Genomic DNA, 14,661 nt, shown 5'->3' with positions numbered 1-14,661 from the left:
GAATCAAAAAAGAACATGTTAAGAAAGCCTAAGGCTATAATTGAGTTTTAATTTCAATATTTTATCTATGCTATAATATTCCAGAGAGTGTTCCGAACTTTAAGGAAAAAACACAGTATGATTGTGACACCCGGTATAAAATGATGTTTACCTGTCTAGAAACAATATTAATATGTACATTGATATTCTTAAATAATAAAGCTATAACATACTAAAAAAGTCACTCAAATCGAACAACAGGTTTAGAAAATTCGAGGCATCAAACGTGTATAATTCATCTAGTGACCTAAATTCTTTGCCCGCCAGTGTATAACGTATGTTTTGGTCTTTTAAACCCCTATTAATTTTGTTTTTAAGACATTTGGACTTGTTAACCTGTTCTAGTAGTTTCATACATTAGGAATCTGGTCTATAAGCATTAGGAATCTGGTGTTCTTGGTATCGAAATAGTTTTGGCCTTTTGAAGAATGTTTTCTCAAACACTGAATTTATAGATGTTCATCTTTAGCGGTACACATGAAATAGGTTGTGACAGAATGCTACCAAACTGACAGTCGGAAAATAGTTTTCATTGTTTTGTTTGCTTTTTCCTTCAAAAATTAATAACGAAATTAAATACAAGTACAAGATTTACTATTATGTATCTAATAAAATAATTAACAATATTAAGTACCAAATCTAATTTTGTGACATCATGTAATATACTTTATTATACATGAATTCCAGTAGCTTTCAGTAAGATTAATTATTAAATACGAGTGCCAACAATATTCATTACATTCAAAATCAAATCAGTGTACAACCGTATCATGTTCGGGGATGAAAAATAGATGTATTAATAAATCAATACCATTTCAATTAGTTACACTAAATACGGAATATAATGTACAAATGCTTTTGTAAAATGTACTCAAACATGATACATATATGTTTTTAATTATGTGTTTGCATAACAACATACATAAATGTTATTGTCGGTATTGTAGGTTTAGTTAATAAAAGAGAACTGATCTGGTTGTGTAACCAGAAAATACATAATGTATAAATGCAAATAAACAACACTGTATCATGATATGGAAGTGAAACATGTTCTTTCAACAACAGCGTAGTGCACAAACTTCAAGTGACTCAAAGAGCTATGGAACGGAGAATGCTCAACATTAAGCTCAGTGATCGCAAATCCAATGAAGAGATAAGAACATGATCAAAAGTAACAGATGTGATCTAGATCAGAGGTTCTCAATCTGTGGTACATGTACCACTGGTGGTACATATCATTATTGGCGGTGGTACACAAAACACAGAAAAAATTAAAATAGTAGTACTTAGTAAGTATTGATAATACAATTTAAAACCATAGGTGGTACCAAAAATAATAAAAATAACTGTAGGTGGTACATCACTCAAAAAGGTTGAGAACCGCTGATCTAGATGATTGGCATGTTAAAGTGGAACTGGGCAGAACACATAGGAAGAGTGGAAGACAACCGTTGGACAAAGCGAATTCTTGAATGGCGACCAAGTGTAAGTAAAAATAAGAGAAGCAGAGGCAGATTTCTAACCAGATGGACTGATGACATCAAGCGAATGGCTGACCACGAATGTATGTAAAATAGCTGTTGGAATAGCACGAAATAGCTGTTGATGATGATGATTTTTATGATATCATTTTATGACTGAAAAGTTGACTGACAGTTTAGGTTTAAAATTTCCAACCGATGGAGCTTCTCACCAAAGATTGAGTCCAGTTGATTTTATACCCCAGGGAAATATCATCCAGTATTGTAGATTTAGTACAGACATGATTCGGTATTACTAAGCAGTAATACTGTCACAGTGGAACTAGTCGCTATCTTAAAAGTACTCAGAAAAACATCATAATGCAGAATAGTCCACAGGTATTCGAATATTATTCAAAATATATAAGTATACGAAAATGCAACAATATAGTCTGTTCGCTAAACTCAGACGCAACTTTCTAGATATTTTAGTCGGTAATTTTGCCAATTTTAGTAAAATTGGCAAAAAATAATTACTAAATAGTTAATAATCACTAAATAGTTAGTAATTTTGAAAATTTTTGCAAAATTGGCAGAAAACAAAAAAAATATCGACTAAAATATCTAGCCAGTTGCGTCTGAGTTTAGCGAACCGACTATAGCTGTAAACCTACAATGCAGGACTACGAAGATAAAAATTGACATAGGGATGCGACAGGGAGATACTTGGTCATCAAAACGATAACAGTCATGGAGAACGTATTTGTTTTCATAATAGACGACTTAGGAGAAGCCAGAGATATGATACAACTATAGCAAGTAAAACAGAGAGTCGGTTTAAAGATATATTATGAGAAAACAAAAAATATGACGAATCTCATCTCCAATGAGAAAATATAGAAATCGAGAAATCGCCCAAAGAAGCTGGATAAAGATATGTGTATTTTGGCCACCAAATAACATTACCGCGAGACAACCAAACATGTGAGCTACCCAGAAGGCTAAGTTTAGGTTGGACTGCATTCGGAAAAATGAGAGACGTTTAAAACAAATGTCCCAGTCCATTTAAAAAGGAAAGCTTTCAACCACTATGTTTCACCAGTCCTCACATCCGGAGCAGAAATCTTAACGCTTATAAGTTGATCAACTGAAAAATTGGGGACACAACGTAAAATGGAGAGATCAATACTCGGACTAAGTTTGAGAAATATACTGAGAAATGAGGAAGTTTGCAGACGAACCGAAGTGAAAGACATTATCGAAGGTATTACAACGCCAAAAAGGAGATGGGCGGGACATAGTGCCAAAATGAAAGAAAACAGGTGGACAAAAAATTGCTTGAGTGGACACCATGGGATGGGCAGACAAGCGGAGCCTGGAATGACTCCCAACGCGATGGACCGACGACCTCAAAAGAATTTATTGTGACCAATTGGATAGAAGAGATGCAGAACAGAAAAAGATGGAAATATCTAGAGGAATCCTATATTTCAACAATGGAGAAATCAGGGCTGATTGATAATAGTGATAAATACTATCATTAATTATAAGAATAAGAAGAAATAATCGTCTAAGTGTAAAACTATTCACAAATCTGACTTTTCCAATCAATCTATTTATAACTTTGAAAACTTTTCATTGGAACAATAAGGTAGCACTGAAAAACCAATAATAGAATACTTGCATTCTTTTGAAAGTTTATATAAAAAATAGACGCTTTAGCAAAATTTCTAAATTTTTCAGATAACAACGAAGAATTATTGGAGAATAGTCAGAAAACTACATTTATGATTACCAATGTGATAAGAGAGGCACTAGCAGAAAGAGCGTCTATTTTTTATGAATCTATTTTTTAATACAACTTTTATCTTACCGTAAAATTATTGTGTAAAATTACTGTGTCCCAGTGGGACAGATGTGAGTACATTATATGTATAAAAGCATTTGAACAATATAAATATACCCATTAAAAACTTTGGAAAATAACTGGAAAAATGTTTTTACAAATCTATAATAATAAAAAATTAACTTGATTAGTATGTGCAGTCACAAATAAATAATATTAGTAAATACATTTATTTCTTCATCAATCGTATGAAAATGAATTTAATCAATGTGAAATGCACAGCAACAGATATATTTATTAATTTAAAACTCTCGTGGCATCTATAAGAATCATTAATAGTCCAGAAAAATAAGGTATTCCCGTGATTTTGACCGGGCCAGGCAGCGATTCTACAAAATATACCCGTTCTCAGCACCTAGCTCCGCCTCCTACGCGTACTTCATCCAGAACTGTAAGAATCCCTACCCGCTATCAACAAATCTTACAAAATATACCCGATTCCAGCACATATGAGTCAAGTCAATACTTTTCGAGTTATTTGGCAGTGAATGATATGCTTTCAACAAAAAACACATGTTTTTAGACGTTTTTCGTAAATAACTCAAAAAGTAGGTATTCTACCGAAAAAAATATGTTTAGCAAAAAGATAGGTTATAAAAAAGTGAAAAAAAAATGGTGTATATATGAAGTCTGTACACCCAGTAGAAACAAAGTGGTAGGTAGCTAATGAAAAGTAGGTTCTTTTTCGTCAAATTCCAAATCAATTATTTCAACGTGAAATAACCAAAAAATGAAGCACTTTTCGGGAAAAACTCATCATAATGTTTTTAAAGTGTTTAAAAAAAGCTTTAAGTTTGTTTTTAAAACAAGTTTGTATGATCAAAAGTATGTAAGTTACGCCAAAAATAATATTGGTCTCTTTTTTTTTGTTAAAAAGCATTATAAAATTCACCCTCCAATTAGAATCCGAAATGAAGCTAATCGTTACTGCTTCACAAGCTACTTTACTTATGTATTTTTTATATGATCTGTAAGTTTCATCGGCTCAAAATGCTCATTTTTGAAGAAAAATGGTTTTAAAGTAATTTTTTTTTAATTTTGAAAAATATTCTTTTTTTTTTCAAAATAGTTTAAAAAATTTTCGTGATACCAAAAATCACAAGCAGTGAAAAAAATGTATGTTTTGCTTTTCTGATTGTTTTGAATGTTTTCGCTTTCCTGCAAGACAAAAATTGGTTAATATATGAGACGTGTTGATAGCGGGTAGCTTTACTTACAGTTCTGGATAGCGTATGCGTAGGAGGCGGAGCTTGTGCTGAGAGCGGGTATATTTTGTAAAATCGCGACCAGGCATCTGATTTTTTTTTAATTTTATTAACCTCGAAAACCCAAACCTCTATGTTACCTGCAGTGAGTTTGATGGACTTTTTAAATTATTAAAAATGAAATGCTAAAAATGCATTATTTTAAGAACTTTTGTCTATCAGTCAAAAGTAAAGAATTTTTAACGAATTTGGGGGGGTAATTATTTAATAAAACCCGTTTAAATGTTTAAAATGGCTATTTTTGAATGTGAATTTACAATTTTTTCCAACATTATTTATACAATTTATAAAGTTAATTTAACATTAAGTTTATTAACAAGCGACATATTCATAATGCACGCAAAGAGTAGGTATATACAAATTATAAAAAGAAACGTTAAAATACATCAACAAGAACTGGGGATATAGCTCGAGTTTGAAGTTCACAACTTGAAGTTCAGTTCGAATCCTGAACTTCGTTCAGAATACTCATAAGAAGACAGCTTTTTTGTAAATTAGCCAGCTTTAGCATTTGTTTTCAAATTTTTTTCTGAGTTATGATACTGTAAAAAAAAGTTGATTGGTATAAACAAATTTAATAACTTTTAAACTAATTGATAAATCACTCTGAAATTTTAATCAAATTTTTAAAACTGTAATGCCAAACTTTCCAAGCAATATCACGTTTGTAGATTCATTTTTACAATAGTTATTAAAATTTATTGAAAATTAAGGATAATGATTTTTTTACAGTTTTCTGAGCACCAAATTAGTAAACCAACATTCAGAAATCGCCATTTTAAAGCTTTACATGTATTTTATCAAATAATTACCTGCACATTTGTTAAAAATGATTTACATTTTACTGGTAAATGAAAGTTCTTAAAATGGTGCATTTTTGCCCTGAAGTTGTTATTAATTTAAGAATGAAACGAACTGCAGGAAAGCTATGTTTTGGCTACTGAGATGCATAACACTCAAAAATCCTGTCACATAACTGACCGCGTCAAAGGCCATAACAGGGTAGAAGATCTCAAGAACAAAATTCAAATAAATTACAATGACTACAATCAAATTTGAAATATAATAATGTAAATTAATCAAACATACAAAGGAGACGAAAGATTAGAAGTAAAGTCAAAGGAAACTTGAAATAGAATAAGAAGTATCAAAAAATGTATAAACAATTACATGAGTTAAAAGAATTGGCAAACAAAGCAAAAAAGCCTCAAAATAAACAATTTTATCGACACCAGAATTGGAACTAAAAGAAAATTGTTGGAAAAATCAAATTAGATCAATCAAATATAAGGAAAAAATAATATATTTTATAATAGTGAACAAGCAGAATTATTGTTCAGTAAACAAACTGAAAAAATGTTTTAAAATTTCTTAAATGTAGACTTACTATTTTATTTGGAAAATTAACCACAATTTAAGTTTGAAATTAAATTTATTTGACGTTTCGACTTCCACTTCGGAAATCGTTATCAAAATACCGATAACGATATTTGATAACGATTTCCGAAGTGGAAGTCGAAACGTCAAATAAATTTGATTTCAATTGTGACTTATTTCCCAGATAAAATAGTAAATTGCATAAGTACCAAAAGGAAATAACTTCAGAGCAGTCTTAAATGTAAGATTAATAAGAAAAATATATTATAAACATTTAAATTGTAATGAGAGAAATATGTAATCAAAGTTATTTTTTAAACAGGTCCATATGTACTTAAAAATTTTTAGGAAAAAGAAATTTCTAGAAATTTTTAAAAGTTCATGTTTTGTAGAAAAAATATAAGCAACAAATATTACAGTATTGTATGAGTACTTTTTCCAGTTAAATCCAAAGCATACTAAATGTTATAATTTAAAGAAACGTAAACACTGCTAACCATTTTGTAAAAGTTGTAATTTATTTATATTCTCTTCTACTAATCGTATTTCCACACGAATTATTTACAGAAATTTATCATTCACTTTCTAAACACAATTTTACAAGCACTGAACACTTTTGGTCCACATACGTCACTCAATAGGAAGGCTTAGTCGCTAGCTTAACCGGAAGAAGCAATGCTTTAAAAACACTGTATCCGCACTGCCATCAGCTGTTCTTGTAAAATATCTGAGAAGGCAAACTGACGTCACTGAGTTACATCACAAAACTTCTTTTTTATAAACAGAAGAGAAGCCGAAGAGCGAAAGATATGCGCGAACTGATGGAGAAGCTCGCCAAACGGTAACTGAAAGTGGTGTGCAGGAGTGCAGGCGTAGGTGAGTGACTACGGTGACGACGTCGAGTAGTTAGCTGGACAATATACGTAATTCCAAGAGTGAACTCTATGAATATGGACGTAGGACGGTGTTTGAAACAGCGCTCGCTGGTGCTGCTAACTCGCGACTTTACGGATTTCCATACGAACTTAAGAATCATAAAGGGAACACCTACTTCTATTTATGGTAGGATACATAAATAAATAGGTGCATTTCACAGTTTTTAAGGGTTTTTCCGAATTTTTGGAGGGTTGATTATTTTTTAAACGCTTTATAGTAACGCTCATATATTTGTTAATATAAAAATCGGCGCTTATTCGTGTCAAATTTCAATACGATACGAAACAAAACTTCAACCAAAGCTCGAATTAAAAAAATTCGTGTTTTTATCGTAGTCTTAGAAAAACCACCGGTAGAGACGTTTTGTGCTACTATTAAACTTAGAATTCGTTTTGGCGTATTCATTAATTGAACGCTTTTCTTTAGTTCAATCGTTGTGTCAAATCTTTGGACGTTAATTTCACTGCCTTTGTTTCAATGCAAATGACTTAACATTTGCAGACATATGCATTCGCGGGAACAATACACGAATAGTCAATAAAATTTTTTTTATGTTTATTAATTGTTTAAATAAAAAAACGATTTTAACGAAAAATACTTACATTCTTTTGTTTTTTACAATGAAGAAACTTGAAACTTTTACAAATTGTAGCTAATTATATGAACTACACATAATTTCACTTTTTACGTTAATTGTTTACGTTATGCTTCATAAATAAACAATAAAGTTTTAAATTTTTTGCCGATTCCGACTACTTTTCATGTTTGTACATCATATGTTTTATACATATTTTAATAAACATGACGATATATTTTAATGTTTGAAAAGTGTAAGACTAAAAAGTAAAAAATAAAAAAATATGAAAAAAAATTTGTTAAGAAACGCTTTTCTTTGTTTACGAAAGACTAAAATTAAAAATATAAAAAAAATTAACTAAAAAGCAAAAAATAAAAAAAAATGAAAAAATCTAACACATTCGTTAAAGAAAAGCGTGGGGCGAAAACCGTTTGTTCGATGAAGACGCGCCACGCTTTTCTTTGACGAATGTGTTAATTTTTTCAATTTTTTTTATTGTTTGCTTTTTAGTTGATTTTTTTATATTTTTAATTTTAGTCACTCGCAAACAAAAAAAAGCGTTTCTTAAAAAAATTTTTTTTTATATTTTTTTTTGTTTTTAAATCGATACAACCTAAATAGTCCATGTTGTGAGGCCGCTTTCGTATGAAAAAATTTCTGATTCTATTTCTTTGTGGATTTCTGTTCAAAATGGTCCTTTTTACACAAATAAGAAAAGGTTATGATGTCGGGCGAAAATTTTGGACAGAAATTTTTTACAATTTTTTAAATAAATTCAAAAGATCATCTTTTTTGCTCCGGACAATCTTTTTTTAGGTTTTTTGAGTCACTCTAATCAAAAAAATATGTCTTTTTGAGTTTGATTTAAATTCTGAAAAATGCAAAAATAGTCATTTTGGAGGCTTGAAAACTCGTATGTAATTTATTGATAGTTTTAAGGTTGCCAAGAGCCTCAATTGAATTTCAAACAATAAACATTCAATTTCAAGATTCTGGGGAGTAATCGGGGCTTATTTCCATATAGACCGTTGTTTTTTAATTGTTAATTATGCGCGTCGCATTTTATGATGCGTTTCTATCGCACTTATACATACGAGTATATTACATATACGTATACATACTTGTGCGAAAAAGTCCAACAAATACTTGACATTAATTAAAATTTTATTATTTATTACTCTAACAATTTTTTTTAATAATTTATTTATTTATTCAATAATTATTTCTAACGTTTTAATTAAATACACCAATTATATAATGCGACGCAAATGCCGCACCGCGTCGGCTAAAAAGTCAAAGCGGACGCACATAATGAACAAATAAAAAAATAACGATCTTAATTGAATAATTCTTTACACTTAAATTTAGGCACTTGGCAACCTCAAAAATAATCATTTGAATATGAGTTTTTAAGCCCCGAAAATACGTATTTTCGTATTTTTTAAATCGCTTACCTATTTTGAAATAACTGAATCATTTAGATTAGAACATTCAAAAATGGAAGAAACCCCCCAAAGGCCCCCAAAAAACGTCGTTTTGGGGGGTTTAACGGGTTTCTCCACTTTTTGAATATCCCTAAGGACTCTATCTAATCTATTTATTATTTATTTAATCTAAGTCTATAAAATGAGAAAATCCCCAAAAACCCCCTAAAAAACCTGTTTTTCGGATCTTTGAAGGTGTTACACCTTACCGAAAAATCTACAAAACATTAGAAATATAGATTTTGAAATAAAAAAAATTAGACCTGCAGCCATCTCCAAAAAAGCATACGCTTTTTAAAAAAAAAAATCAAAGTTTATTTTGAGGTTATGTAGGTACACTCAACCTACCGGTCTATAAAAAATAGACATGTTTTGCAAAAGCCTCAACTTTCCGTGTGAATTCTTTGAAATTACTAAATTGATTCCATCCCACTTAAAAAAATTAAAAACGAAAAAATGACGTTTTTGGAGTTGGGGGGAGGGAGAATGGAGGCGGAGGGTAAAAATTGAGAGTCTTATTTTGTAATCACATAGAATGTAAAAAAATTAAAAAAAATTGAATTCTGCTAATGAGGACATTTCTCCCATCTTAATGGGGGTGATACCCTTTGTGTGCGTTTTCGAGATTTCATGCTTTAGAAAAAATAGCCTGATGAAATAAAATCAAAATATAATTCGGTATAGGTTGGAACAAATTTTATATCAAAGTTTAGTAAAAAAATATATTTTTTTAGGAAATTACATATGGAAAATGGGTAAGATTGGGAAATGGGAAAGATATGCGCGAACTGATGGAGAAGCTCGCCAAACGGTAACTGAAAGTGGTGTGCAGGAGTGCAGGCGTAGGTGAGTGACTACGGTGACGACGTCGAGTAGTTAGCTGGACAATAAACGTAATTCCAAGAGTGAACTCTATGAATATGGACGTAGGACGGTGTTTGAAACTGCGCTCGCTAGTGCTGCTAACTCGCGACTTTACGGATTTCCATATGAACTTAAGAATCATAAAGGGAACACCTACTTCTATTTATGGTAGGATACATAAATAAATAGGTGCATTTCACAGTTTTAAGGGTTTTTCCGAATTTTTGAGGGGTTGATTATTTTTTAAACGCTTTTCTTTACTTCAATGGTTTGCATCAAATCTTTAGACATTAATTTGACTGCCTTTTCTTCAATGCAAATGAATGAAAATTTGCAGACATATGCAATCGCCCGAACAATACACGAATAGTGAATAGATTTTTGAAAAATATATTGAATATGTGTATTTTGCGGTTTTATGATATGATGTTCATTTCGCGAAATATCACAGGGTTCGTATTTAAAATTTTTAATTTACCCCCACCCCTCTCCGTGGGGTGCCACGAGCCCCCACGGAGGTGGGGTGGGGGATTTAATTTAAAATCTTAAATAGGAGCCCCCAATTTGTATTTCAGATTTGGATTCTTTACGTAAAAATAAGCAACTTTTATTGACACATTTTTTCGAATTATGGATAGATAGCGGTATAATCGGAGAAAAATGATTGTTTCAAATGGAAAATTAAATTAAAAAATGAAAAGTCCCCCACTTTATGGAAAACTTAACTTAACCTTTTTCTGATTTTAGCACATACTCTTCACAATCCAATAGGTCCCCATAACTCTCGAGTAACTGCAAATTTAGTATACTTTCCTCCCCTACTATGAGGATTTATTGATGAAAAACATGGATAGTTGTTAACGCACATAACTTTTTTATTACCTTACATAAGTAAATGAATCAAAAAGGAAAATGTTAAGAAAGCCTAAGTCTACAATCGAGTAATAATTTTAATATTTTACATATACTAGAATATTCCACAGGATGTTCCAAACTTTAAGAAAAAAACACAGTATGCTTGGTACACCCGATATAAAATGATATTTACCTGTCTAGCAACAATATTCATCATCATTCTCTTTGCCTTATCCCTATGCGGGGTCGGCTTCCCTAATTGCATTTCTTCACACAATTCTATCTTGGGCCATATCAATGTTAATCCCCTTTACCAACATGTCCTGCCTTATCGTCTCCCCCCAGGTCTTCTTTGGTCTTCCTCTCCTACTCCTTCCAGGAATCTGCACTTCAGCTATTCTTCGTATTGGGTGGTTAATGTCTCGACGTTGAACATGACCAAACCATCTTAACCTATGCTCTCTCATTTTGGCATCAATTGGTGCCACACCTAGACTTCCCCTAATATACTCATTTCTAATTTTATCCTTCTTTGTCACTCCACTCATCCATCTAAGCATTCTCATTTCCGCCACATGCATTCGCTGTTCCTCTTTCTTTTTCACTGCCCAACATTCAGTTCCGTACATCATAGCTGGTCTCATGGCTGTTTTATAGAATTTTCCCTTCAGCTTCATTGGAATTTTTCTGTCACACAACACACCACTCGCTTCTTTCCACTTCATCCATCCAGCCCTAATTCTACTGCATGCATCTCCATCTATTTCTCCATTACTGTGTAATACCGATCCTAGGTACTTAAAACTATTGCTTTTTACAATCATTTCACCATCCAAAGATACCATTTTATTTGTAGTAGCTCCATCTTTAAATGAACATTCCAAATACTCTGTTTTTGTCCTACTAAGTTTTAAACCTTTTTCCTCCAGAGCTTGTCTCCACTGTTCCAGTTTTTCTTCTAAGTCTCTTTCACTATTTCCTACTATTACTAGCAACAATATTATTACAACGATATTCTTAAATAATAATGCTATAACATACTATAAGAATCACTCAAATCGGACCAGTGGTTTAGGAAATTCAAGACATCAAACATGTCCCAATTTTAAGGTGTTCGTGTGTGTATTTCAATTATTATTGTAGGTACATATTCTTCAAATTAATTCAATTATTATTGTACTCTTTTAGGCATACACCACTGGGTGAATACTGACTGTCACTTTCTTAACACTGACACGTATTGTTTATTGTTTTGTGCAAAAGAGATCGAAATAAAATGAGTTGAGATTAAATTCTCAATTATTACAACTGAGCCTGGTGAGACTTCTGCATCTGGTACCATAAAATATCAAAATAGAAACATCGTGAGTACAACAAATTGAATACGTGCTAACCATGCAGAACACCCTACGGTAAGCATAAATTGAAAATTACAAATAATCCATACTGCAGCTGTGGTAGGGTGAGAATACATTTTATTTAAGTGTCCAATAAACAACATAACAGTTACGAAACTATCTCATAATACAGGGTGTCCAGAAACTCTCCTGACAAGCGAAGACCCGAGATTCCTCCGATAATTATTAATTTTAAGACAATTTAAGCCAATTAAGCTAGTCCGAAAATGAATCTTAAGGGAGCTAGAGCTCTTTGAAGATGGCGTCTTGTAATTAGTTTTTTTTTAAATACTTCTGGAACGCTTCTATTTCGAAAAACAAAAATTTGTAGGTATACGTGTTTATCTTCCAGAGATGAATCTACTCCATCTATTGCGAATTTCTAGTACCGGTCATAGGCGTTCGTTTTGGATAGGGCACCGGTCATTTTATCGCAATCCATTTTTGTCTTTAACTTTTAAAGCATTTTTTATTAAAGCAGTTTTTTAGAAAAATCGACTTGAAAATTTTTCGTTTTTTGAATTCTAAAACAATGTTAAAAAAACTATTTAGAAAAACGAAAACCGGTACGTTTATTTATTTTCCAATTAACTATTCTAATCGGGAAATAAGCCACAATTTAATTGAAAAAAATAATTCTATTAACGTTTCGACATCCACATTGGACATCGTTGTCAAAATACAAAATATTAATAAATTAAACAAAAATGTTGTTGCTTAGTAAAATATTCTTCTAATAATTTAATTTAATCTGACTCATTTATATCGGCCATTCAGACATATACCTATTATACATTTTAAACTAGAAGACTTTAAAAATTATATTGCCAATATTTTTGAGTTGCGTTCCTGGGACGACTTTATTGAAAGATAGTTCATTCGATTACATGAAATCAACATTAACTCAAGAATATCCGTCACAAAAAAATCATAGCATGTCTTTAAAATCTGTCTGTCTTTAAAAAGACAACCGCATGCAACGGTGACAGTAAAATTCTCGTGTTAGTGATTCCATATTCCATAGACGGATATTCTCGAGTTAAAGCTGATTTCATGTAATCGAATCTATCTTTCAATAAAGTCAATAAAGTCGTCCCAGGAACGCAACTCACAAATATTGGCAATATCATTTTAAAGTCTTCTACTTTAAACTGTTTAATATACAGGGTGTCCAGAAACTCTACCGACAAACGAAGACAGGAGATTCCTCAGATAATTTTAAGACAATTTAACCCAATTCACCTAGTCCGAAAATGCTTCCTAAGGGAGCTAGAGTTCTTTAAAGATGGCGCCATGTAATTAGTTTTTCTTAAATACCTCCAGAACGCTTCTATTTAGAAAAACGAAAATTTGTATACATGTTTACTTTCCAGTATTGAATCGATTCCATCCATTGCGAATTTCTAGTACCGGTCATAGGCGGCCGTTTTGGATAGGGCAACGGTTATTTTATCGCATAACTTTTTTGTCTTCAATTTTTAAGCATTTTTGATACTGGATTATTAAATTGCGAAATATTCTAGTACTAAAAGGTACTCTTACTTTAAGTCGGTAGGACACACCGTTTTCTAGAAAAATCGATTGGAAAGTTTTTAGTTTTGGGAATTTAAAAAAAAATTGAAAAAAATTTAAAAAAAAAAGATGTATTTTACCAACTTAAAGCAAAAGTAACTTTTAGTACTCAAATATCTCATAATTGAATAATATAGTGTCAAAAATACTTAAAAATTAAAGACAATAAAATTATGCTATAAAATAACTGTTGACCTATCCAAAACGGACGCCTATGACCGGTACTAGAAATTCGCCATTAATGAAATCGATTAATCTCTGGAAAATAAATAAATGTAACAGTTATTAATATTTTGTATTTTGACAACGACGTCCGATGTGGATGTCGAAACTTTAATAAAATTATTTTTTTCAAGTTAAATTGTGGCTTATTTCCCAATTAGAATAGTTAATTACAAAAATGCCACAAAGAAATAGCTTCAGAAAAATATTTATCTTCCAGATATGAATCGATTTCATCAATCGCTAATTTCTATTACTTGTCTCATGTACCCGTTTTAGGTAGGTCAACGAATATTTTATCGCATAACTTTTTTGTATTTAATTTTTAAGCATTTTTGACCCTAGATTATTAAATGAGGTATTCTAGTACTAAAAGTTAATCTTGCCAATTTTTTGGCCAGGAGGGTTGCAAAAGTGGTTAGGGGGTTTATATATACAAACACGTACCTAATGAAAATAATGAAATTTTCATGATTTTCTGAGTCCAGCCAACTAAATAAATTAAACATAAATCACGTTTAATTTACAAAAATGAACAGTTTTTTTTGCATTACAATCAAGATTATCGTTTTCAGGACAGGACCAGCAATTATCATCACGAATAGGAAATGTTTTTAACAGAAGCTGGCTTTCCATTTGTGCAACTGCGCATGCAACTACGCATCTGCCTTGCATACCTTATGCGCTTGCACAGATGCATGCTACCT

General features: G+C 31.5%; 1 protein-coding gene across 4 annotated transcripts in view; it reads right to left on the bottom strand.

The window, feature by feature from the left end:
* The window catches only part of LOC114333472 (IQ motif and SEC7 domain-containing protein 1), a 528,448-nt gene that overhangs the window by 374,308 nt on the left and 139,479 nt on the right, over nucleotides 1-14,661 (bottom strand). For 2 of the 4 annotated variants that reach the window (XM_028283353.2, XM_028283352.2), the window contains exon 1: nucleotides 6,545-6,949. The exons of 1 other annotated variant lie outside the window; for it this stretch is intronic. The gene's annotated coding sequence lies outside the window, so the exon portion shown is untranslated. Of the gene's footprint in view, nucleotides 1-6,544; nucleotides 6,952-14,661 lie in introns of those variants that run through there. One more of the 4 variants, XM_050663290.1, reaches the window with a different exon arrangement.

This window comes from Diabrotica virgifera, chromosome 10 (assembly GCF_917563875.1).
Source record: "Diabrotica virgifera virgifera chromosome 10, PGI_DIABVI_V3a".
NCBI classification, from domain to species: domain Eukaryota; kingdom Metazoa; phylum Arthropoda; class Insecta; order Coleoptera; family Chrysomelidae; genus Diabrotica; species Diabrotica virgifera.
This window is presented reverse-complemented; position numbering and strand designations above follow the sequence as displayed.